Source organism: Oryctolagus cuniculus, chromosome 11, assembly GCF_051225735.1.
Source record: "Oryctolagus cuniculus isolate XC-2025 breed Fujian yellow rabbit chromosome 11, ASM5122573v1, whole genome shotgun sequence".
Classification (NCBI taxonomy): Eukaryota; Metazoa; Chordata; class Mammalia; order Lagomorpha; family Leporidae; genus Oryctolagus; species Oryctolagus cuniculus.
The window spans coordinates 94557021-94582247 of NC_142877.1; positions in this window are offsets into that span (position 1 = coordinate 94557021).

A 25227-nucleotide genomic window follows, 5' to 3' on the forward strand; every position below is an offset into this window, starting at 1 on the left:
CAGCATTTAGGGAGGGAACCAGAAGTTAGAAGAGCTCGCTTGCTCTCTCTCTCTTCTTTTCCCTCTCCCTTTCCCATTCCACTGTCTTTCAAATAAATATTGACAAATAATAAGCCCCCTTCCAGCGTTGGATAGCTGCGTCTGTTGGCAGCACACAGAGGAAAGATCTTATATCCCTGTATCTAGAGAGACTTGTAATTAACTTTCTGATTGGATCCTCACACATTTCTCTACTTTTTGTGATGCCTATTTCCAGAGCCTGTTCAGAGTTCTGGAGAGAGATTTAAGCAAAATTTCCCCAGCCAATGCTGTTACCAAACTTTGTCTCTGCTAACGCCTCCATTCACTTTCTATTTCCTGTGAATGTTTTCCATTTCAGTCTACTATAGACTAATCTTTCATTCTTTGTGTCTGAATGTGTTTGTCATATTTTATTTCATTATTCTCATCTTAATGAGGTTTTGGGAGAGAATAAATGAAAAGCATACTTTTAATCTATGCTTAATCAGAAAACTTTTGAATAACTTGGAAACACAAAATAAAATTCTAAAAAATATTTTGCTACTTGGTTCCAAATAGGAGAGTATTTCAAAAAGTTCATGGATAACTGGAATTAAAAGATAAGTTTATTTTGGTGAAAAATTTTTTGTAATCAATGCAGTTTTTTCATAATATGTATTTTACACATCAAAGACCTCTCATTTGCACTGATTTCCATATTTTCCAATAGAAGACAACTTGCATATATGTATTTCAAACATTTTTGAAATACATATTTTTCAATTCTGCTTCCACGAAATTTTTTAAGTACCCTTGAATACCAGTAGCATATTATTACTAATCTGGAAATGCTGTTTATTTAAACAAAACCAAACTTTGGTCAAGGCATTCATGTTGTCAGACATCATAATTCCTAAATTGCATAAGTTGTATAACTATAACTTCCTAAATATACTCTATTCAGTACCAAAAAAAAAAAAAACATTGTCTTAATTGTTCTTAGTTGTTAGCACAATTTATCCTTTTCCTGTTATATCAATTATATGAGGCACTGCCAAAGTCAAAGGAAGTGACTGATCAAAGCCTGCATAATGGCTGGTGAAAGAATTCACCAAAGCACATAAAGAGAAGCCCTGGATTGACTGAGCACACTAAAAGGAAGAAGTAGAGAAGCAGGTTAGGTAGGAGCTGATGACTGCTACAACATGGGCCATAACTGGAGGGGTACACCAGGAGTGGCAGCCCCTTCTCAGTTATGTGATTGTTGCCACAGGCTTGCAAGAGAGCATTGGGCAGGACGGCCATCCATTGCAATATGGACTCCAATCCAGGAAGCATAATGTAACTGCAGTATTTCCTCAGTTAGGGTGATGACAAGTCGTCAGCATTCAAATGAATTTCTCATTTTCTGTAACTGCTTCACGCTAGGCAGGGGCATTGCATTGACCCTGCTGAAGGTTGTTGGTCTGGCAAGGATTTGAGGTGTCCTGGGTCCTGGCTACAGAGATAGAATGAGTGGTAGAGCTTCGGGTAATTCCTTCTAGAATCATATTATCTAGAGGGCTGTAGGTGGCCCCTTCTGGAGGAATACCATATTGAAGGAGTTGCTGCATTATTGAAGAGAAAAAAATGAATTCAGTTATTCCTAAAGAAACAGACCAAGATTCAGGGTTTGGAGGAGAGATGTTGGAGGAATTACTAGAGATAAGAGAATATAGAATTTATACTTTAAAATGTGCATTATCTATTCTTAGGTAGAACACTTCTTGGCTAGCAAATGTAAGCACAAATGTACATCCAGAATTACTGGGGATGTGTATACAGCATTCTATTTTAAGGAGGTCACAAATTCCCCTTTGGGCAGCTGCAAGGATATATAGAGCCATTTAGTTTGGGAGAACTGCTTTCCTCAGTAGGAAAACTTCAGTTTTTAACAAGGAGAAGTCTCTGTTCAGAAGTGGCAACACATAGTGACCTGATTGCACTGTGATGGGCTGCCCAAGAGTGAATAGTCTATTTCCTGCTATACCTCACAAGTGGCTATTATCTAAGCCAGACTTTGGTGACAATGTCCTAGCATCATGTATGAGAATAGCAAGTATCATATCTAGTTAACAACTCTTTTTTGAAATGGGGGTCTTCTCTTAAAGGTTTAATTCTAGCAGTCTTTTATGACACTTGCTATCAGGCAGTCATGCATATGAACTGTTCCTTTATAACATTTTGGCTTTATCTAATTTTGCATACAGTTGGCACAACTGACTCCATCTTGATTTTTATCCCCCCTTGTGATAAAGATGCTTCTCCAAGCATAACACTAATCAATCATCCTTTAGCTAGGTTATATTTGTCCCTCATTGCCAGGTTGGATTTGACCTGGCTGTTGATCCAGTCAAATATAAGGAGTATTTGCTGACCAGAACTCAGTGTTAAGAAACCCTTTCAGCCACATCCTAGCAAAAAAGAGGTTCAAGAAGATGTTCTTAGGCTAACTTTCCCAGGAGTCCTTTGTTGAATTTAGCTTTATCTGTTCTGTAGGTATGTGTCATCATCTCAAAATGCCAGTTAAGCATGATCTCGTTGGGAATTGTAACAAAATCAACAATAACATCAAGTCAGGAAGACTAAAATTAATGACCAAAGTTGCAATCTAAAAGCCTGTGTGTTTTAGTTTGTTGACTATTTCCATTACATAGAGTAACAAAAGTTTCTTTCCTATATAATGATTTCAGAAAGCCAATCCAAAGTGGATCTGATTTTTAATTATAGTATCTAATATTTTGAAATTTCAGGGCCTGCTAAGAAATGACATCTCCATTTACTCACTGCAAGGCTTGTAATCTTTGAAGCCAAGTTCTCTGTGCATAAATGCTAGATGTGTCAATGTTTCCAACTATATCCTGTATGAGAACAGATTGTTACTGAACTCATACAGATCATCACATTCTCTCTCTTTCTCTCTCTCTCTCTCTTTCACACACACACACACACACACACACAGAGAGAGAGAGAGAGAGAGAGAGAGAGACAGAGAGAGAGAAGACAAGAAGACAAGACAAGACAAGACAAAAACTCAAAGAGTATTTGGCCCTCATGCACACTAAAAACTATTTTATTACTTCTACATCCAAGAAAAGGTGAGGTTCAGCCATGGATATAGAAAATATGTTAGCATCCTTTGGGATCTTTTCAAGAAAACGATTTTAACTCTTTTAAGACTCAGCTTCCTCAAGCAGACAGAACCTAACAAAGACAGCAGAGAACACAAAAGATTTTCCCAAGAAGTCATAATTTAACAGACACCAGAGAACATAAGAGATTATCTTACTGGTTGTGACAGAGAGATCAAGCTGAAAGACAGCATTGCAGCTTCTGTTAAAGGGCTAGGTTTTGTCATTCTGGAAGTTTAAATGAGGGATAGACAAAGGAAAACTAGATGATTCCTTTGGGTCTGGGCATTAAAATGGCCCCAATTAAGGCGATGTCCCATTCTTCCAAATGATCTGCTTGAGAGGCAGGGGCATCCCATCCCCTGAAGGGGAATTACTGGCACTTCCTCAACTAAAATAAGGCCTTCTAGGTCCTTAGTAATGACCGCTGTTGCTGGGTAGCCTATCCAGGTCCAAAAGGAAAGGGACAAAAAAGGATTGTATTCACCTTGGAAGTGTCAAGTGTCTCAGTCCAGGCTGGTTGCAGATGGAGTGGTCCAGGGGAAAAGGAAGAGCAGGCTTTCAACCTTTGTGAAGGACAAAGGGAGCCCACTAGGATGCGATGGAACACGTCCTCACCCCTAAGGGCAGCAAGCCCTAAGCATGCACAAGTGCAGATGTTCTGATTCCACCAGAGTCACCCTGGCCCAGAATCAGCCGCTGTGCCTGCACAGGAAGGCAGGTTCTGAGGACTGGAACCAGAACACAGAGAGCAGGATTCTCACACCCGAAGGCAGTGAGTGCGAGGTGTCTGAGAATGGGGACTTTTCAGTTCTGCCAGAGAGTTGCCCTGGCCAGAAGTCTTCGGTTGCTCCTGCACTGGCAAATGATTCTCTAAGGATCAGAGACAGAAGACAAAGGAGGGCTAAACGTGAACAGGAGGTCAATGTTGGGTGTGCGTTCACCTGGAAAGGTTTCTGCTGCCGGCTGTGTCACATGGTGGTGGTTGGCTCCCTGTGATCAGAGAAGTCCCCATATGAACCAGAAAAATGTCATGGGAAGAGACCCGTCGGGGCTGGCATTGTGGGTGGTGGAAGAATTTACCAGAGCACATAGAGAGCAGACCTAGATTTACTGAACACACTGCAAGGAAGCCACAGGCAGGCAGGTCAGGTAGGCACTGACTACTGCTGCAATATGGTCTGTAGTATGAAGAGGACACCTATAATGGCAACCCCTATGATGACTGTTGCCATATGCTGGCAAGGAAGCTGTGGGCAGGACACCCAGAGGCTGTCTATTACAGTGTAGACTACAATCCAAGAAACATATTTGCAACTGCAGTATTTCCTGTTAGGGTGATTTCTTTGTGGTCCAAGAGGTTTTCAGCTCTGGTTGGAGCTGAGGAGTATGTATATCCCGTTTACCTTAGGGACTCCATCAAACACTCTGGGGCCACCTTCCACACTGAGGGATGGCGGAGCCTATAAAAATCATACAGTAGGGAGGTTCTTTTCAACCTCAGCCATATCCAAGCCTGTAAGCATTTTTCATTCAAGAGAAAAAGGAAAGCATTAATAAGCCGCAAAGGACACCTTTGGTTTCCTGGCCATGCCGTGGATCTGATACCTTATTTTTTCCAATGTTTAAACTCCTTTTCAATTACCAGCCCTCTCTTTTTTGAGGTATTTCCCACAGTGTGTATGGCTTACCTTCTACTCACACCATCAGAGGAATGACTGGGCAGGTTATGCCCTATCTACAAGGGCAATATCAATAAGACCAATGAAGAATACAATTCATCTGGGCTGTGCTTGCCAAACGCGTACTTATAGGGCTGCCTCTCTGCCGATGAGCTGCCATTTTCTGATTCACACACAAACTCTGTATCTATTAGAGTGTGGCCACTCAGATCTTGATCCCGGAGCTTTGCTTGTGCATCTCAGCTACAGCAACTCGGGACCAATAAATAAGAATTACCTTGTGCTTCCTACTGCTCAGCCTTCAAGGAATCACAGGTCTTATCATTTATCTGCACATGGCTCCCATTCATATTGTAAGCCCCAATAACAGCTCAGTAAATTTCACATTAGCTGAAGACAGCCAGAGCGGATGGCCATTGCTTGCCACCAAAACTGACAGAGAGTATATAAAAACACGGATGAAATGGCAATGTTTATTTGGGGAAGGAGGAAGTAGAGAAGAAAAGGAAATCGATGAACTTTTGAAAAATGTGAATCTTGTTCTTCATAGTGTTCTCTGTGACATACTTTCCTCCATCGTCTCCCTACCTCATCTGCTTCCCCTTCAGTGCTCTGATTCTATAGCCTAATGACAAAAATGCAAAGCTATCCAATGCTTTAGAACTATGATTATTGTTTTAGTTGGCTTTGGAGGGGTGGCAGTACCGGTGGGGGGGCTGGTATGGTGGGAAGAATAACTACATTTTTAAAGTTGTACTTATGAAATTTGTATTCCTTAAAACATAAATTAAAAAATAAATTTAAAAAAAGCAAATACAAGCAGACAACAGCAATAACATCACACATGGTGGCAGGGAAATGAGCATCAAGGCAAAGAACAACATCCACTTAAAACAAGGTCGCTTGCTAGCGGTCTATTGGGAGGCAGACCTCAGTCAACAAATTTTTAAATGAACCAGGAACTAAATAACAATATAAATTTTTAATTTTCTCTTTGGCAGAAGTCAAATAGAATGAGAGCTTGGAAAGTGACATAAATTTAATTTTCCTGTAAGTCTGAGGCACCACAGAAACTGAAAAGTCTGATAAAAATGTACCATTTCACCAGATTTGTAGCCTACTTTTATTAATTCCAGTGGCTGGTAGTCAAAAGGAAGAGAAACAGTTCAGATGAGCACTTTTAAAAGCAGTGCGAGCTGTGCAGAGTTATCCATAAAGGGAAGAGCAGATGAAACAATTCAATTTAGAAATAATAACCCATACCATGAACTGGGGCCCACGTGACAAGCTCTCGATACCAACTACAATAGAAATCTATCATCAAGGCTTATGGAACTGGAAGCTTTCAAGATGATAGAATACCTACTGCTTTGTTTTGTTGGATTTTTTGTTTTTGCCCAAGTCCATAAGCCTCGCCAGACTGTAACATACAGTATGGAATTCATTAACAAAAAAAAATTCAACATAGAAGTAACAGCTGCCTATGCTTTCTTTTGGAGGATGAAAGCATACTGCTTGTGACAGGAACAGAAGGTATGGTATATACAGAAGTTAGGTAGATCAGAGTTTCTCCTTCATTAATTAATTGTACTAGGAAAATCCTGTGAAAATTCACACTGATGCCCCCTGCAATTTTCTCTACATTATTCAGGTCAATTATAATCTATTTGCAGTCCTAGTGATGGACACATATGAAGCCAGGAAAGTACATAAAATCAGAAGATGCTAGAAAAATGTGTTGGTGGACTATGTGAGAACGAAACTGATGACCTATAACATATGGTGGTTTATTTTGCTGTGGCACATATTTGAACCATGGGCTCTATACAACTGGAGAGCCCAGGAAGTCATTTCATACAATTTTCTTCTTTACATGTCCTTAAATAAACAGTACCTCTTACCTTTACATAAAAGCAATATTTTATTTCACTCCAGGAAAACAGATGGATGATAAATGCCTGCATTTACAAAATGAATTTGGAATGACAGGATTTCGATTAGGGGTCCTTTGGGGGTAGTTCAAAGAGGTGAGTTTGTATCCTCTAGACCAGATGAAACTAAGGACAGATTTTGCACCAAAATTTAAAGGTCACATTGGTCGAGCTTTAAAATACTGACTCCTTACACAAGAAATTCATTTAATGAGGTGACAGCACCAAATATAGATACCTGTCCTGCAGAGGAGCTGGCCCTATAAGAATCCTGCAGACTAGAAGACATGGTAAATGCACGGTGAACTCATTTTGTAGATTTGATTGGCAGAGTTGCAGCTTGTCACATGGGGAACTTCGGGTAAGCATGTTCCAGTGTTGAACAGCAATTGCATGTAGGCTATCTTATAAAGCAATAAAAAGTGCTTGATCTTCTCTTAGAAATGATCCAGAAAATAAAAGAGCATAGCTAGTTTTGCTTTTGGTAGCTACAGAAAGTGAAATTAGAGGTATAATTCTGAAAGCAATAGGATCTCACCTCTGTAGTGTGATGAATTATATTAAAGGTGCTATTAGAAATGAGAAATTAAGAGGAAGTTATTTGTGTGCTTGCAGACTTTTCTGTGGGAGTACCACAGTGTAAACTGTTAGGAAAAGAATTGCAGATTGGTGCCTCCTCACACGGGGCACCAAAATGTTAGGAAAAGAGGCGCAGAATAGAGAGGAGGCAGTGTACGAATTTACAGCCAGAACCAAATTTATTCAGAGAAAATAAATCTGTAGAGGTGGGTTACCAGCTGCCCATGTGCACATGATGGAACATGTGGCAGAAGGCCCCGACCCCCAGGGGCTGGACATTTTTATATTTTAGGAGGGCTGGGGATGGGGGTGGCGGTAGGGGGCAGCAGGCAGAGGGAAATTCCCGGAACGGCTTTCAAGTGGTTGTGGGTGGTGGGGTATGAAAGCAAAAGGGTGTGAGATCCAGTTGAGATTCAGGGGCAAGGGGGCAAGGATTACTTTCCAATGTTTACCTATCTTTTGGGCAATGAGCAAGAATGGCTGAGGCTTATGTCTTTGTTCCATTATAAATGAGACTTGAAATGGAATTATTCAGCTACTTACGGAATCCAGTGGATTTCAGGTGCCCTCAGGTATTAAAGTTCATGAACCTGACCTTCACTATCCGGAATCTCTTCTAGCAGTCTTCCATGGAACCCTCAGCTAATTATTTCATATCTCTGAGCTTCAGTCCTTCAGCAGTAACACAGAGAGTTCAAATATGTTTCTTATCAGACTTAGAAGATTGCTCAGATTACTAAAACAACATCCAAGACACTTGAAACAAGAATTGTTGAAGAGGGACACTCATAACCAGAACCCATTCTTCTGTACTGTACTGTAAATGGCCTGATTCCAAGCCTCTCTGATCAGAACGTGCCTCTCCCTAGTTTTTGCATGTCAGTTTTTCCTACCTAATCCGTAAAACTTCCCCCACATCCCAGGTTGAGGAGGCAGATTTGGGTCACAGCCCCTGCCTCCTTTGCTGACTGGCCATCAAATAAAGCCGTTCTCCTCCCTAAGACCTGGTGTCTTACATCTGTCTTTGTGTGGAGCAAGCAGAGATCCTACATGGAGTGATGTGGGGTTATGAGTCAAGGAACACGGCAAGGCTCTGGAAACTAGACAGGGAAAGAATATGGGTTCTCCTCCAGGTCCTCCTGAGGAAATATTCCCCTGCTGACCTATCTTTATATTCCAAACTCCAGAATTACATGTGAAAAACTGGTGTTGCTCTAAGCCATTGAGTTTGTGGTAATTTCTACAACAGAAAGTGAGTTTTACCTTTTGTGAAGGAGGGATGAGGATGTTGGTGTAGGTGGTATAGGTTTTATAATTGAGTCAAGAAACCAAAAGCATAGAAAATGCCAGAAAAAATTTCCCAAACAGAAAGCAGCATCGCAGCTTCCAAACTTCTCACATAAATTAGTAACAATAGACAAGTAATTGGCAAGTTTAGAGACTCAAAAATCATGAGAAATAATAAAATAATTATTTTAACAGTTGGGTCTAGTGTTGTGGTGCAGCTGCTTTGGCCAGTGCCTACAATGCCTGCCTGTATCCCATAAGAGCGCAGGTCCAAGTCCTGGATGCTCCACTTTTGATCCAGCTCCCTGCTAATGCACATGGAAAAGGAGCAAAAGATGGCTCATGTATTTTAGCCCATACTACCCACATGGGAAACACAGACGGAGTTCCAGGTTCCTGACCTCTATGGCCCAACCCTGGCCATTGTAGCCATTTTGGGGAGTGAGCCAGCAGATGGAAGATCTCTCTCTCCCTCTCTCTGTCTTTCCTTCTTTCTCTCTGTAACTCTTTCAGACAAAAAAAAACCTGAATTATTTTAGTAGTTGCTAAAATATTTTGTAGCTGAGAAATTTAGGGAAGGGCATAAATGATGTCTAAATATTGTGAATGATGGTATTTAAAACCGTAGTTTTGTTTTTCATTTGTTTGCTTGCTCTTGCATTTGTTTCACAATGTAAAACTTCTGTTCATACCCAACAGCCATATCTTACTTAACTTTTTAAACAACTCTGGAAGTATATATTGTTACTATCCTTCAATAGGGAAACTCAGGAGTGACAGAATATGTAAATTATCTAGGCCTCATAGATAATAAGTTTTATAAGCTTTAATTATAGCAAATTGAAATTGTACTTTCTAAATGTGCACCATTTCCTTGTCTTCATGAATTCTTTTTCTGTGTTTTGTGACTCCAGCGCCTAGGATAGTCACCACTACATAAGAAACAATCAATTTGCTGGTAGAATAAATAGATGACATTAGTATTCTGTTGTTAATATTTAGGTTGAAGAGTGAACAATTAAGTTGGTCTTTGGACCCTCACTACAGCATCTCACCTAATAATTACCAAATAATCTTTCAACCTTCATTCTACAAGATCCATGGGAATACAAAAAGAGAGAGAGACAGAGAGAAAGGTCTTCCTTTTGCCGTTGGTTCACCCTCCAATGGCCACCACTGCCGGCACGCTGCTGCCGGCGCACTGCGCCTATCCGAAGGCAGGAGCCAGGTGCTTATCCTGGTCTCCCATGGGGTGCAGGACCCCAAACACTTGGGCCATCCTCCACTGCACTCCCTGGCCACAGCAGAGAGCTGGCCTGGAAGAGGGGCAACCGGGACAGAATCCAGCGCCCCGACCGGGACTAGAACCCGGTGTGCTGGCGCCGCAAGGTGGAGGATTAGCCTAGTGAGCCCTGGCACCAGCCAAAAAGATCTTTGTTGAGATTATTTTGTAAATGAATCACCAAGTGTATAATAAAACACATAGCTATTTAGTTTAAACCGATTCTGGAAGTCACCATTAAGTTAAGTAATATAATAACAATGACTCTAAAAAGAAACTAACAGAAGCTCTTTAACAATGTGGTAAAATATTCATAGAAATTATATATTTAATTAAAAACTTTCAGTAAAAGTAGAATTGTTCTTGAAATTCAGGTTACATTTGTGGAAGATTAACTGGACAGATTCCACAAACATTTGTTTAAGCCATTTTCTGGAAAATCACTTTCAACTCTAATACGATGAAAATATATTATCCATGTTAATAACAATGTCCCATCTGTTTACCCATTTTACAACCCACTGAAAGCCTTACCTGCAGAGCGCCTTATGGCTCTGAATTCAAAAACAGTTGCAAGTTGAATGCATGTGACAGCATTACTGGTAAATAGGCCCTGTGATTTTCCTTTAAAAGTACTTAAATGGCTCTGTGAACCAAACTTTCAAAATAAACCACTCTGAATCAGCCAGGGGCAAGTTTTATAGAGCAATGCTCTATCTCTAGACAATGATTAGTGAAGATATTTTAGTGGAACTGCTACTTCAAGACTGAATCTATCTAATATGAACATCAAAAAGTTTAAGTGATTGCTGTTAAATATAAGAGTGGGAATAAGAGAGGGAAGAGATGTGCAATTTGGGACATGCTCAAGCTGACTTGCCCCAAACAGTAGAGTTAGAAACATACCAGGGGACTCCAATTCAATCCCATCAAGATGGCATGTACCAATGCCATCTCACTAGTCCCAGTGATCAATTTCTGTTCACAATTGATCATAATGATAGGAATAAGAGTCAAAGGGATCACATAAACAAGACTAATGTCTGCTAATACTAGCTGATAGAATAAAAAAGGGAGAGAACAATCCAACATGGGAAGCGGGATACACAGCAGACCCATAGAATGGCAGATGTCCTAAACAGCACTCTGGCCTCAGAATCAGCCCTAAAGGCATTCCGATCTGGCTGAAAAGCCCATGAGAGTATTTCAGGCATGGAAAGCCAAGACACTCTGGCAAAAAAAAAAAAAAAAAAAAAAAAAACAACAACACAACACCTAAATGAAAGATCTCTGTGAGATCCCAGTGAAAAGAACAGGTCATCAAAGAAGGAGGTACCTTTCTCTGAGGGGAGGAGAGAACTTCCACTTTGACTACAACCTTGTCTAAATATGATCAGAGTTGGTGAACTCAAAAGGCTTCCATAGCCTTGGCAACTCATGACGAGAGCCTAGGGTGATTACTGATGCCATAAACAAGAGTGTCAATTTGTTAAGTCAACAAGAGGAGTCACTGTGCACTTACTGCTCAGGTAGGATCTCTGTCCTTAGTTAATGCTATAACTAGTACTCAAACAGTATTTTTCACTTTGTGTTTCTATGTGGGTGCAAACTGTTGAAATCTTTACTTAATATATGCTAAACTGATCTTCTGTATATATAGAAAATTGAAAATGAATCTTGATGTGAATGGAAGGGGGGAGGGAGAGGCAAAGGGGAGGGTTGCGGGTGGGAGGGAAGTTATGGGGGGGGAAGCCATTGTAATCCATAAGCTGTACTTTGGAAATTTATATTAATTAAATAAAAGTTAAAAAAAAGGTTAATCAAATGGTGGAACCTAAAATCAAGTCCATTTATAGCTGTGAATATTAGAACAGCTATCAACCCATCCAGGTAATCCATGAATGCAAACACTTGAAGCATTTTTTCAGCTTTAAATCACTTCGAGGAAAGTAGGCATCCATTTATTTCCACATTGGGTAAAGATTGGGACAAATAATATGACAGCAAACTGGGAATAAACCAATCCAAAAAAATATACATGTATAAATTAATTAAATGATTTATGATTAATTAAATGCGCTATGATTCTTGTAACTGTATTTGGCAGAGAGTTTAGAATCACCTTCAGTTTACAAATGAGAAAACTAAAGCCCAGGATGACTTATTTCATGCCTAAAGTTACACCAAAAGTAAGAGTCAAAGTAGAGACTTTTGGTTCTAAATCTAGGGTTTTCTTTTTTTGTTGTATTCAATATTTGCCTCTTCATAATCTCCACCAATTGGAAATTACCTACATATTCTAATCCATCAAAAAAGTAAAAGTCTTAGAATTAAAGCTACTAAGTTCTACAAACCTTGCCTGTATCAAACTCAAAAACATTCTGAGAACCTCTTAGATACAAACAGGTGCTTGCTATGTTAGATGGCAATTTTCTTACACTAGAATAAAACTGTGACTTGAGGAATTTTCCAAAGCCATCTAAAAGAAAGCAGTACAAAGGTGATATGTTAGATTATTTAGTCAGTGTCCAATTCATTAAATATATGTACACAAGTTGTGATAACTTTTGAAGATGGGCATGTATTATCAAGATCATCTTAGCAAAAATGTTGATAAATTATTGAAAAACAGAAAAAGTGAAAAACCAGAGAAGTTTCAGGGTGAGGAAAGGATAGTTTTGGTAGTGAAATTTATAGACAGAACGTAGAGGCATGGATGCCAGGGGCTATTGGAAAGAGGTAAAGGAGGAATTGTTATTTAATTGGTATAGAGTTTTAATTTTACAAGATGAAGAGTTTTAGATATTGGTTGTACAACAATATAAATGTACTTAATACTAACTCAGCATACATTAAAAATCAGTTGAGGGGCAGTATTTGGCCTCAGTGTTAAGATCCACCAGGGATACCGGTGTCCCGTGTTGTGAAATATGGCTCAGTTCTTAGCTCTGGCCTGGTGTCTCCAGTTTCCCGCTAATATGCATCCTGAGAGGCAGCAGTGAGAGCTCAAGCAACTGAGATTCTGCCACGCATGTAGGAAACCTGCCTCGAATTCCTCATTTTAGCTTGACCCTGCTCTTGCCTGGCCCAGCCGTAGATGATATGGGCATTTGAGAAGTGAACCAGCAGATGGGAGTTCTCTCTGTCCCTCAAATAAATAATTAAATATTTGAAAAGATGATTGAGATGGTTATAAAAGTAATTCAAAGTTGAGGGAGGAAGTTGAGGGAGAGGGAGAAATACAGAAATGATTTTTGAGATTTCTGGGGCTGTGTAAGTCTACAAGTGCTGTAGTAGTGGTGTACTCATTTTTCTAGCCATGGTTTAAAAATATCACTTTAATTTTTAATGATTTTTTCTATGTAAGCCGGCGCCGTGGCTCAATAGGCTAATCCTCCACCTTGCGGCGCCGGCACACCGGGTTCTAGTCCCGGTTGGGGCGCCGGATTCTGTCCCGGTTGCCCCTCTTCCAGGCCAGCTCTCTGCTATGGCCAGGGAGTGCAGTGGAGGATGGCCCAGGTGCTTGGGCCCTGCACCCCATGGGAGACCAGGAAAAGCACCTGGATCCTGGCTCCTGCCATCGGATCAGCGCGGTGCGCCAGCTGCAGCGGCGGCCATTAGAGGGTGAACCAACGGCAAAGGAAGACCTTTCTCTCTCTGTCTCTCTCTCACACTGTCCACTCTGCCTGTCAAAAATAAAAAAATAAATAAATAAATAATGATTTTTTCTATGTAAACATTATCACTATAAAATATGTGTCATAGAAAATGAAAAAATAAAAAGAGCACTGAGGTATAATATTGCCCAGCATCTTACCTCGCCTAACATTTTAATACCATAATGAAAATACTACAAATACAGTCATACACTGATTTGAAATAAAAATTATTACCTAGAAATAGATTCAAAACGAAGTCTAGTTCTAATCTACTTGGCTGGTGACCAGAATTAACAAGCATCTAAAGCATAAATGAATTATTTTCACAGGGGCTTTGAAAAAAAATGTGTACAGGAAGGGAGATAGAGAGACCAGTGTTTTAGGGAGAAGAAATAGTATGTGCAGAATTATGGAAACATGAGACATCATGATCTTGCATAATATGAATACAATACAGCATGAAGAGTTGTCAAGATATAAATGAAAGAATTGATGGAAATAAGAGCATAAAGAGAAGCAGAGATGTTGACTGCTTGCTATGTGCCACCAGGTACATGGATTTTTTACAATCAATCATTTCAATTCCTCTGTGAGTCCTGTATTCATTTTACACATAAACAAAGTAAAACGTGGTGAGCTAAAGTAGCTGCTCCACTTCTGATCCAGCTCTCTGCTATGTCCTGGGACAGCAGTAGAAGATGGCCCAAGTAGTTGGGCCTCTGCACCTGCGTGGGAGACCTGGAAGAAGCTCCTGGCTCCTGACTTTGGATAGGCACAGCTCTAGCTGTTGCAGCCAATTGGAGAGTGAACCAGTGGATGGAAACCTCCCTCTCTCTCTGCCTTTCCATCTCTCTGTGTAAGTCTGACTTTCAAATAAACAAATAAATCTTAAAAAAGGAAAAAAGCAAACGTCTACATTTGACCATTCCAAAACCAAAAGCAACGTTCAATGTAAACTGATGGGATTACAGACACTTCTTAAACGTGATGTGAAGTATCTATTACAAACAACTTCACTATACCCATTTGATCTCAGAACCTTCCTAGAGTAAATGCATTCTTTATCAAGTCCTAAAGTTGGGTACCTGTGACACATTCTACAGTCCACTAAGAGTCTTTAATCTGCCTTGGAAAATGCACCAAAGCACGACAAAACCTCAACATGGAATTAAATTGTCTTCAAGCTGCAGAGCAGACTAAAGTATGTGCTGATAAATGTCATGTTAATACAAGCCTCTTCTTTTAAATACTAGCCTGTAATAGAATTGTGTATTGAAGGGTTTCTTCCCATTTTTAAATGATCTCCATGCTGTTCAAATGCAACTTTAGTCCATGAATAAACACTTTTCTTCTTATTTGAGTATTTCATGCTATTACTGTGAGCTACAAATGTCTGTAAATTAGAGTGCTGTGCCCATCTCTCCTCCCCCATCTCTTGTAAAACTGCCACGAATCACAAGTCACAACTTCCCTCTGCCCACAAGATAATGAGCTGGCACCAGGAGGAAGGATCAATGTCACACAAATGGGAGAGAGAGTTCTGAAGCTATCACTTTCACTTGCCATTTAATCTCATTTGCAGAAAACATTCTCCTCCTCCTTGACAAGTCTGCGGGTGTTATCACCACAGCTGCAGTGCACTGGACAAGCAAGTACTACCTTTCACTCAGTAGTACATTTCTCGTCAGAATGAAATGGAAATAGAATGCCTTTGCAGTGTGTGAAGGGGAACCAGAAACAAATCTATCGTCTATGTGGGAATGGAGAATGTATTGCTGTCCTTGTGTGTTTGCCATGTGTGACTGCAGAGTAGAGACTCATGTGTATAAAAATTGCCACAAAGCTAATGGCATTAACACTTATTCCTGGAAAACTCCATGAACTATGACAATGAAGGTAACTGTAACTGGATCATAGCCTAACGTGTAGATATGCACAAACATGCATGTGGATGATAGAGGTTAGTCAATTTTTGGTTTCATTTTCTAATACAAGGAGTAGTTAAAAAGTCCAACAGCTATCACTTATGCTTGAATTTATAGGGAAGATTTTATATTTTCAAAAGGAAAGTTGCACAGTGATCTGAAACTGCATAGTATTCCAAACATAATAATGATACTGTAGGCAAGCATCTTAGCTATTGAACCTGGCAAGTATTGATGCCCAAAGAATAGAATGTAATCAAAACTTGAAGGATCAGTGTTGGAGAAGTCAACTGGAATGGATCTGGTCTGTTTTAAGTCCGGATCCTGAACACACTGGGGGCAGAGAATAAGGACTAAGGTGCATATTGGAAAGGCCCCCAGAAAAGGAAAAAAAAAAAACTGTGATTAGAAAAGGGATTAATTGAGACTGACTTAGGAAATAAAACACTGTTACAGTAGAAGGTCAGACCAAAATGGTGTAATGATGGATAAAAACAAGAAGGCAAGAAGAAAGCATGAACCTTGAATATGTATTATCAAGCTCCAACTATAATTGGGAAACATCACAATGGGGAAGAGGACAGATTATTTCTTGTGACTTCCTTGAAAATTTGATGTTTTCAACTCACTGAGATAAATGCACACCTTCCTGTTCTTAAACTGCTCCCCAGCTGACCAAGGCACAGGGCTGTGTGTATCCTTGTTCTAACTTGTTTTAGTAACTTCCTATTTACTGTCCTGGTGTTGGTGAAAATCCAGCACTGAAGTTATTGGGATGGCTGAACAGGCTCAACAGGCTGAACACACAGCAACAGACAGATACCACTGGCAACAGTTTTTCAGTCACACAGGCTCACAATCCAGGAGAGGAGAATACCACATATGGAGGGCTTGCATTCTGAAACACAGTGAGCCGCACAGTGAACAACAGTGGTCCATACAGGCAGACTTTGTAGTGAAAAAAGGTAATTGGATGACTCTTGGTTCTATGGGAGAATGTGATTGGCTGTGTGGATAATTCCATGGCGGGGAACTGAAACCCACTACTCAGGATAAGCACAATTGTGCTTGGTCCCTTTGACAAGAAGCATTGTTTGGCTAAGGGATCTTATCTGTGAGAATAAAGAGGGAAGGGCAATAGTGATTAGGTTGTTTTCAGTACTCTATGTTACCAGATGCCAAGCCAATACTTAGGATTGGGCCTTGGTTTTAGGTTTTACATTACACATCTGCAGAGGGATTGGAAAGCTAAAAAATGTACCACTCTTGCTCTTCTACTCAGAGCTTCTTTGTTTCTTAACTGTGCTGGGAATGTAGAACCTGTCTGGCTGAGGAAAATTATCTGCCTAATCACTCCTTTTTCTCCCTACAGTTACAGTTTCCAGGAGGGCACCAGAAACTGTTAAACTTTAGTTTCAAGCAGCTTTCAAGGCTATACGTGAAGTGCAAGTTAACAAAAGTGGGACAAGAAATCAACAAAACTCTTAATTAAGTAATGTACTAATAATAACAGCACACATTTGAAAATAAGATTTGGGAATATGCATTGCCAAGAAACTACCAGGGAGATGTGGGCAGATATTGCTGTTTTTAAAGTACACCTTGAAAAATTCTCTCTTTCCTAGACAATGATAACAGAGATGAAAGGAAACTGATGTCTACTGAATTACTCATTAGATGATGTTGCACCCCCTCCCTCCAAAAGTGACAAAACCGATCAGACAAAACTCGACATGTGAGAAATGTTCTACTTTCAGCACAGGCAGTGCATTGATTCACCTATTTGTCTCCTATTAGGTTTGGGAATACTTCTTCACGGTGGCATTCTGAAGATCTTAAGCTTAGCTTTCAGAGGTCTCACGCACATTTACAAGATTATTCTCAGAAATTTACTCCAGCAACTTGGCATCATATTTGTACTAAAGATAAAATACTATCAACTTCACAATTTTAGCAACTCTGAAAATGTCACTCCATACTAAGTGCTTTACAAATTTTCTTAAGCAGAAATGATCATGCTATCATCTGATATTTAAAGTGTTCTGTTTCATTCCTTTTTTTATAAATTTTATTTATTTGAAAGGTACAGTTACAGAGACAGAGAGGAGGAGACACATAAACACACACATACTCACAAGGAAAGAGAGAGAGAGAAGAGAGAGAGAGAGGTCTTCCATCTGCAAGTTCATTCTTTAAATTGTCACAACGGCAGGGCCTAGGCCAAGCCAAAGCCAGAAGCCAGGTCTCCCACAAGGTTCCAAGAACCCAAGCACTTGGGCCATCTTCTGCTGCTTTCCCAGGCACATTAGCAGGGAGCTGTATTGAAAAGTGGAGCAGCAGACAGCAGCTTAACCCACTATGCTATAATACTGGCCTCATATCTCTCCTTTTTATAGAACTTATGGCACTGTAGAGTTATTAAACATTTAAATGCTAGTTTTATTTGTAAAAAGTGAACATTTTAAAGAAAGTGGTGACCTTATTTATTTCTTATATCAACATCCCTATCATGAACAATGTTACAAAACATAATAGCTATTTAAAGTAAGTTTTTGTGGAATGAGTGGATGAATTAATGAGTGATTTCCCTCTAAAACCTACATTTACATTGTGTTCTCTTATGCTTGGTATCTAGTGCAGATGGGGGGTTGATTCTGGAACCCTCAAGGATAGCAAAATGTATAGGTGCTCAAATTCCTTATCTAAAGTGGTATAGTGGTATAGTATTTGTATATAAACTGTACACATCTTGCTTCGTGCTTGAAATCATCTCTATATTATATATACTATCTGAAACAATGTAAAAGCTACATAAATAGTCACTGTGCCATATTGTTAAGGGAATTTGTGCAAGAAAAAAATCACACATATTTAATGCAGATGCAATTTTTTTCATTATTTTTGTTTCTCAGTTGAATCTGTGAATACAGAACCCATAAATACAGAGGATTGACTGTATATATAAATGTCAATTTGGCATTTCCACTGGAACCTGTTCGATACTTCACACATGCAATAATCAGGTCATTTTAATTTTGCATTCTCTGGAATCTTTTTGCTTAGTACTTCCTATCTCGGGAAATGGCAGCATTGTACACAGCTGCTGTTGCCAAAATGCAGCAGTTAACTGTAGTGAAATTCTCCCAGCAACATAATCCATTCCAATAACATGTTGAATCTATGTCCAGAGCACATGTAACCTATGTCCATTCACTGATCTCCACTTTCACCCTGGTCTAAACCAAGATTTTTCACAAGTTCACTTGCTTCCACTATTGCTCAAGTTTAGCACATAATTTCTATAATGTTATTTTTCTGCTTGATGGCATCTCTCAAATACTGGAGTACCTTGGCTTAAAGTGCCCAATACATGGATTCTTTTTTTTCTCAAAAAATTATTTATTTATATGAAATTCAGGGTTACACAGAGAGAGGAGAGGCAGAGAGAGATCTTCTATCCGATGGTTTACTCCCCAATTGGCCGCAAGGGCTGGAGCTGTGCTGATCCGAAGCCAGGAGCCAGGATCTTCTTCCGGGTCTCCCATGTGGGTGCAGGTACCCAAGGACTTGGGTCATCTTCTACTGCTTTCCCAGGCCATAGCAGAGAGCTGGATTGGAAGTGGAGCAGCCGGGTCTTGAACTGGCGCCCCTATGAGATGCTAGCACTTCATGCCAGGGCATTAACCCACTGCACCACAGCACCAGCCCCTTCTTTTTACTTTTCTTTATCTCTACTGACTCTAGTTCCCTCAATCTGCTCCAGCCTCATGTGTTTCAGTGATCTTCTGATAGCCCCAGCTTATCCAATCTTCCTTTCACAAGTCGTTACCTTTATATGAATTAACTGACTCCTCAATGTGTTTGTGGCGTTTCTTTTCCTTCCTGAAGTATCAGCTGGATTCTTTCTCCATGTTAACACCTTTGTTACCTCCATGTTGAAAGCAGTCTCCCACTCATTCTGTTTCACATCATCTGGCTTTGTTTTTATGCAATATGTCACCGCAAACTCAAGGTCACTTGAGGTTTTCCCTGTTGTTTTCTTACTGTTGTCTTCATTCTTTACAGATAAATTTCTTGGGCCACAAACAGTGCCTGGAACATAAAATACCTTCAGTAAATGATGATTGAGAATGAGTAAGTTCATAAATGCATTAAGAAAACTGGTCATTGAGTATATAAATGAGTTTCCGGAGGAAAGAAGCATGAAGAAACAATTTCTACAATGGAACTTCAAATTATTCATAGAAAATGAAATTAAAAGGTAAGTTTACTTTGATGCAACAATATTGTTAAATCCATGGATAGTGTTTTCAATACACACATGTTCCATGACTTTTATATTATCTTGATTACATTGACGCTAATGTAGAATGTTATGTATTATTAATCATGAGCTATCTATCTTCGTGAAGCATATATGACATATGTGAATTTATGAAGTCTGATAAGAATCAACCTTATGAACTTAATGGGATTTATGTAAAACTCTTGACATACTTTCCCTGCCATAATTAAAAAAAAATAAAAACTTATTGCACTTAGCCTGATTCTATCCTTCTGTTCTCTTTCCTTTATCTCTTTCAAATGTCTTAGAGCTAAGAAATTTTTTTTCAATTTCCTTCAGAACAGTCTATCAGTCGGGCTGTGAAATAGTATAATTCAAATCTTCTCGGATAATCTGAACAGCCCTGTATTTATTTATTGAAGAAATTGAGTTTCAAGTTGAAATCTTCACAGAAAGGTTACTGCCAGCCCAGATAGCTACATTGGTTAAGCCCATTACACATGTAAGAAAGAAAGAAACCAATTCTGTGCAAAGTCCTCTAGAAAATTTTAGAGGAGAAGAAATGTCCCAGTTCCATTATGAAGCAATTATTACTCTAATATCAAATTCAGACAAAGATATTATAAAAAAACAAACCAATGTATTTTGTGAACAAAGATAAAGAAATTCCAACAAATTGTCAGCTGAGTGAATCTCTCTTTTTTTAAGATTTATTTTATTTATTTGAAAGTCAGAGTTATACAGAGAGAGGAGAAGCAGAGAGAGAGAGAGAGAGATAGAGAGGTCTTCCATCCTATGGTTCACTCCCCAATTGGTCACAATAGTCAGAGCTGCACTGATCTGGAGCCGGGAGCTTCTTCTGGGTCTCCCACACGGGTGCAGGGGCCCAAGGACTTGGGCCATCTTCTACTGCTTTCCCAGGCTATAGCAGAGAGCTGGATTAGAAAGGAGCAGCCAGGACTAGAACCGGCACCCATATGGGATGCTGACACTTCAGGCCAGGGCTTTAACCTGCTGTGCCACAGCGCCGACACCTGAATCTCTTAATATATAGGAGAAATAATATATTAAGACTAAGTGAAGGGTTTAATCCCACTAGTGGAAGGTTCCTTTTAAACTAGAAAGTAAATCAATATAGCCTGCTATATTAACAGTTCAAAAAAAGCAAAAAATACTGATAAATACAGAAAAAGTGTTTGATAAAATCCTCTATTTATTCTTTATTTTTTAAAAAAATGCATCAGTGAACTAAGAATAGAAACAGCTTTTCCAATCTAGTAATGGAGATCTAATAAAAATAAGGTACTTGCGTAAAAACCAACATATAGGCCAATGGATTGGAATAGAAAACCTAGAAATAAATCAAAACATCTATACTCCATAATGTTAAACAAAGTCACCAAAAACATACCCTTGAGAGAGGACGGTCTCTTCAATATATAGTGTTAAGAAAATGGATATCTATCTATCTATGAATGAAACTATACCCTTGTCTCTTATATAAAATGTCAACTCAAGGTATCAAAGGTCAAAATATAAGATTTGGAACTATGGAAGTACTACAAGAAAAAGTAAACACTTTAAGATCTTCTATATAGGCAATGATTATTTTCAAATAACACCTCAAAAACAGAGTCAATAAAAACAAAAATTGACAAATAGGGTTATAGCAAACAAAGAAGTCCTACATAGCAAAGAAAAAAAATCAACAGAATGAAAAGACAATCTGTAAAATGTGAGAAACTATTTGCAGGGATTGATATCTAGAATTTACAAGGAATCAAAAACTTTAATTAGCAAAAGAGAAAATAATCTAATTTAAAAATGGGCCAATTTCCTGAAAAGTAGACGTATATATGTTACAAATATGAAAAACATGCAACATGACTGACTAGAACAAGGCATGTCAAAAGAACGATGAGATATAACCTCATCCCAGTTAGAGTGGCTATAATTATAAACACAAAAATTATAAACACAAAAATACCAGACTAGAAAGATTGTACAGACATTATGAAAAACAGTATAAAGGTTCATTATAAAACTAAAAGAAGACTACCATATGATCCTGCTACTCTTTATATATCCAAAGAAAGGGATCTCATACAGTAAAGAGATCCCCATACTCCCACGTTTAGTACAATACCATTCACAAAAGCCAAGATATTGAATTAACTGAGGTATCAATGACAGATGAATGGATTTTTAAAAAGCGGTATGTGCAGATAAAGGATTAATAACCAGAATCTACAAAGATATCAAGAAACTCCACAACAACAAAACAAACAACCCACTTAAGAGATGGGCCTAGGACCTCAATAGACATTTTTCAAAAGAGGAAAACAGGCACATGAAAAAATGTTAAAGATCACTAGAAATCAGGGAAATGCAAATCAAAAGCACATTGAGGTTTCACCTCACCCCAGTTAGAATGGCGCATATTCAGAAATCCACCAACAACAGATGCTGGAGAGGATTTGGGGGAAAAGGGACACTACCCATTGTTGGTGGGAATGTAAACTGGTAAAGCCACTATGGAAGTCAATTTGGAGATTGCTCAGAAACCTGAATATAACCCTACCATTCAACCCAGCCATCCCACTCCTTGGAATTTACCCAAAGGAAATTAAATTGGCAAACAAAAAAGCGGTCTGCACCTTAATATTTATTGCAGCTCAATTCACAATAGCTAAGACCTGGAATCAACCTAAATGCCCATCAGTAGTAGACTGGATAAAGAAATTATGGGATATGTACTCTTTAGAATACTATATAGCAGTCAAAAACAATGAAATCCAGTCATTTGCAACAAAATGGAGGAAACCGGAAAACATTATGCTGAGTGAAACAAGCCAGTCCCAAAGGGACAAATATCATATGTTCTCCCTGATCGGTGACAACTAACCGAGCACCAAAAAGGAAACCTGTTGAAGTGAAATGGAAACTATGAGAAACAGTGACTTGATCAGCCCTTGCCCTGACTGTTGATGAACAACTTAATACTTTATCCCTCCTAGTATTCTTTTGTTTGTTCTACTTAATACTATTGGTTGAATTCTGTAATTAATACACAGTTATTCTTAAGTGTTGAAACTTAACTGAAAAGTGATCCCTGTTAAATATAAGAGTAGGAATAAGAGTGGGAAGGGATGTACAATTTGGGACATGCTCAAGCTAACTTGCCCCAAACGGCAGAGTTAAAAACATACCAGGGGATTCCAATTCAATCCCATCAAGATGGCATGTACCAATGCCATCTCACTAGTCCCAGTGATCAATTTCTGTTCAAAATTGATCATAATGATAGGACTAAGAGTCAAAGGGATCACATAAACAAGACTAATGTCTGCTAATACTAACTGATAAAACTGATAGAATAAAAAAGGGAGAAAACGATTCAACATGGGAAGCGGGATACACAGAAGACTCATAGAATGGCGGATGTCCTAACCAGCACTGTGGCCTCAGAATCAGCCCTTAAGGCATGCGGATCCGGCCGAAAAGCCCATGAGAGTATTACAGGCATGGAAAGCTAAGACACTCTGGCAAAACAAACAAACAAACAAACAAACAAACAAAAAAAACCTAAATGAAAGATCTCTGCGAGTGAGATCCCAGTGGAAAGAACAGGTCATCAAAGAAGGAGGTACCTTTCTCTGAAGGGAGGAGAGAACTTCCACTTTGACCATGGCCTTGTCTAAAAATGATCAGAGTCAGTGAACTCAGGGGGCTTCCATAGCCTTGGCAGCTCATGACAAGAGCCTAGGGTGATTACTGAGGCCATAAACAAGAGTGTCAATTTGTTAAGTCAACAACAGGAGTCACTGTGCACTTACTCCTCATGTAGGATCTCTATCAATGTGCTGTACATTGTGATTTAATGCTATAACTAGTACTCAAACAGTATTTTTCACTTTGTGTTTCTATGTGGGTGCAAACTGTTGAAATCTTTACTTAATGTATGCTAAACTGATCTTCTGTATATAAAGAGAATTGAAAATGAATCTTGGCCGGCGCCATGGCTCACTAGGCTAATCCTCTGCCTTGCGGCGCCAGCACACCGGGTTCTAGTCCCGGTCGGGGCGCTGGATTCTGTCCCGGTTGCCCCTCTTCCAGGCCAGCTCTCTGCTGTGGCCAGGGAGTGCAGTGGAGGATGGCCCAAGTCCTTGGGCCCTGCACCCCATGGGAGACCAGGAGAAGTACCTGGCTCCTGCCATCGGATTAGCGCGGCGCACTGACTGCTGCCCGCCAGCCACGGCGGCCATTGGAGGGTGAACCAAGGGCAAAGGAAGACCTTTCTCTCTGTCTCTCTCTCTCACTGTCCACTCTGCTTGTCAAGAAAGAAAGAAAGAAAGGAAGGAAGGAAGGAAGGAAGGAAGGAAGGAAGGAAGGAAGAAAGAAAGAAAGAAAGAAAGAAAGAAAGAAAGAAAGAAAGAAAGAAAGAAAGAAAGAAAGAAAGAAAGAAAGAAAGAAAACGAATCTTGATGTGAATGGAAGGGGAGAGGGAGCGGGAAATGGGAGGGTTGTGGGTGGGAGGGAAGTTATAGGGAGGGGGAAGCCATTGCAATGCATAAGCTGTACTTTGGAAATTTATATTCACTAAATAAAAAAAAAGTGGTATGTGGGGTCTCCTGTTGTGGAACAGCAGGTTAAATAAACAATGGATTGTGAAGCTGGCATCCCATATAAGCACAGATTCAATTCCCACTGTTCCACTTCTGATCCAGCACCCTGTTAATATGCCTGAAAAAGCAGAAGATGGTGGTGTGAATGCTTGTTCTCCTCACACTCATGTGGGAGATGTCTATGGAGTTCTAGGCTCCTGGATTTGCTATCGGTCCAGTTCTGGCCATTCTGATCATTTGGGGAATGAACCAGTGGATGGAGGATCTCTCTCACTCTCTCACTTGCTCACTCTTGCTGTCACTTCCCCTCTCTTTATAGTTATATTTCTTTTTTTTAAAGATTTATTTATTTATTCGAAAGTCAGAGTTACACAGAGAGAGGAGAGTGAGAGCGAGAGCGAGAGAGAGAGAGAGAGAGAGAAAGAGAGGGAGAGGGAGGTCTTCCACCCTATGGTTCACTCCCCAGTTGGCTGAAACCACCAGAGCTGTGCCAATATGAAGCCAGGAACCAGGAGCTTCTTCCAGGTCTCCCACATGGGTGCAGGGGCCCAAGGACTTGGGCCATCTTCCACTACTTTCCCAGGGCATAGCAGAGCTGGATCAGAAGAGCAGCAGCCTTCAAGAGGGTCTTGAACCGGCGCCCATATGGGATGCCGGCACTTCAGGCCAGGGCATTAACCAATTGTGCCACAGTACCAGCCCCTATAGTTATATTTCAAATAAATAAATAATGCTTTAAAACTAACCAAAGTAAAATTTAAATAGCAGTATGTATGTATACGATGAAATTTGTTTCAGCTAC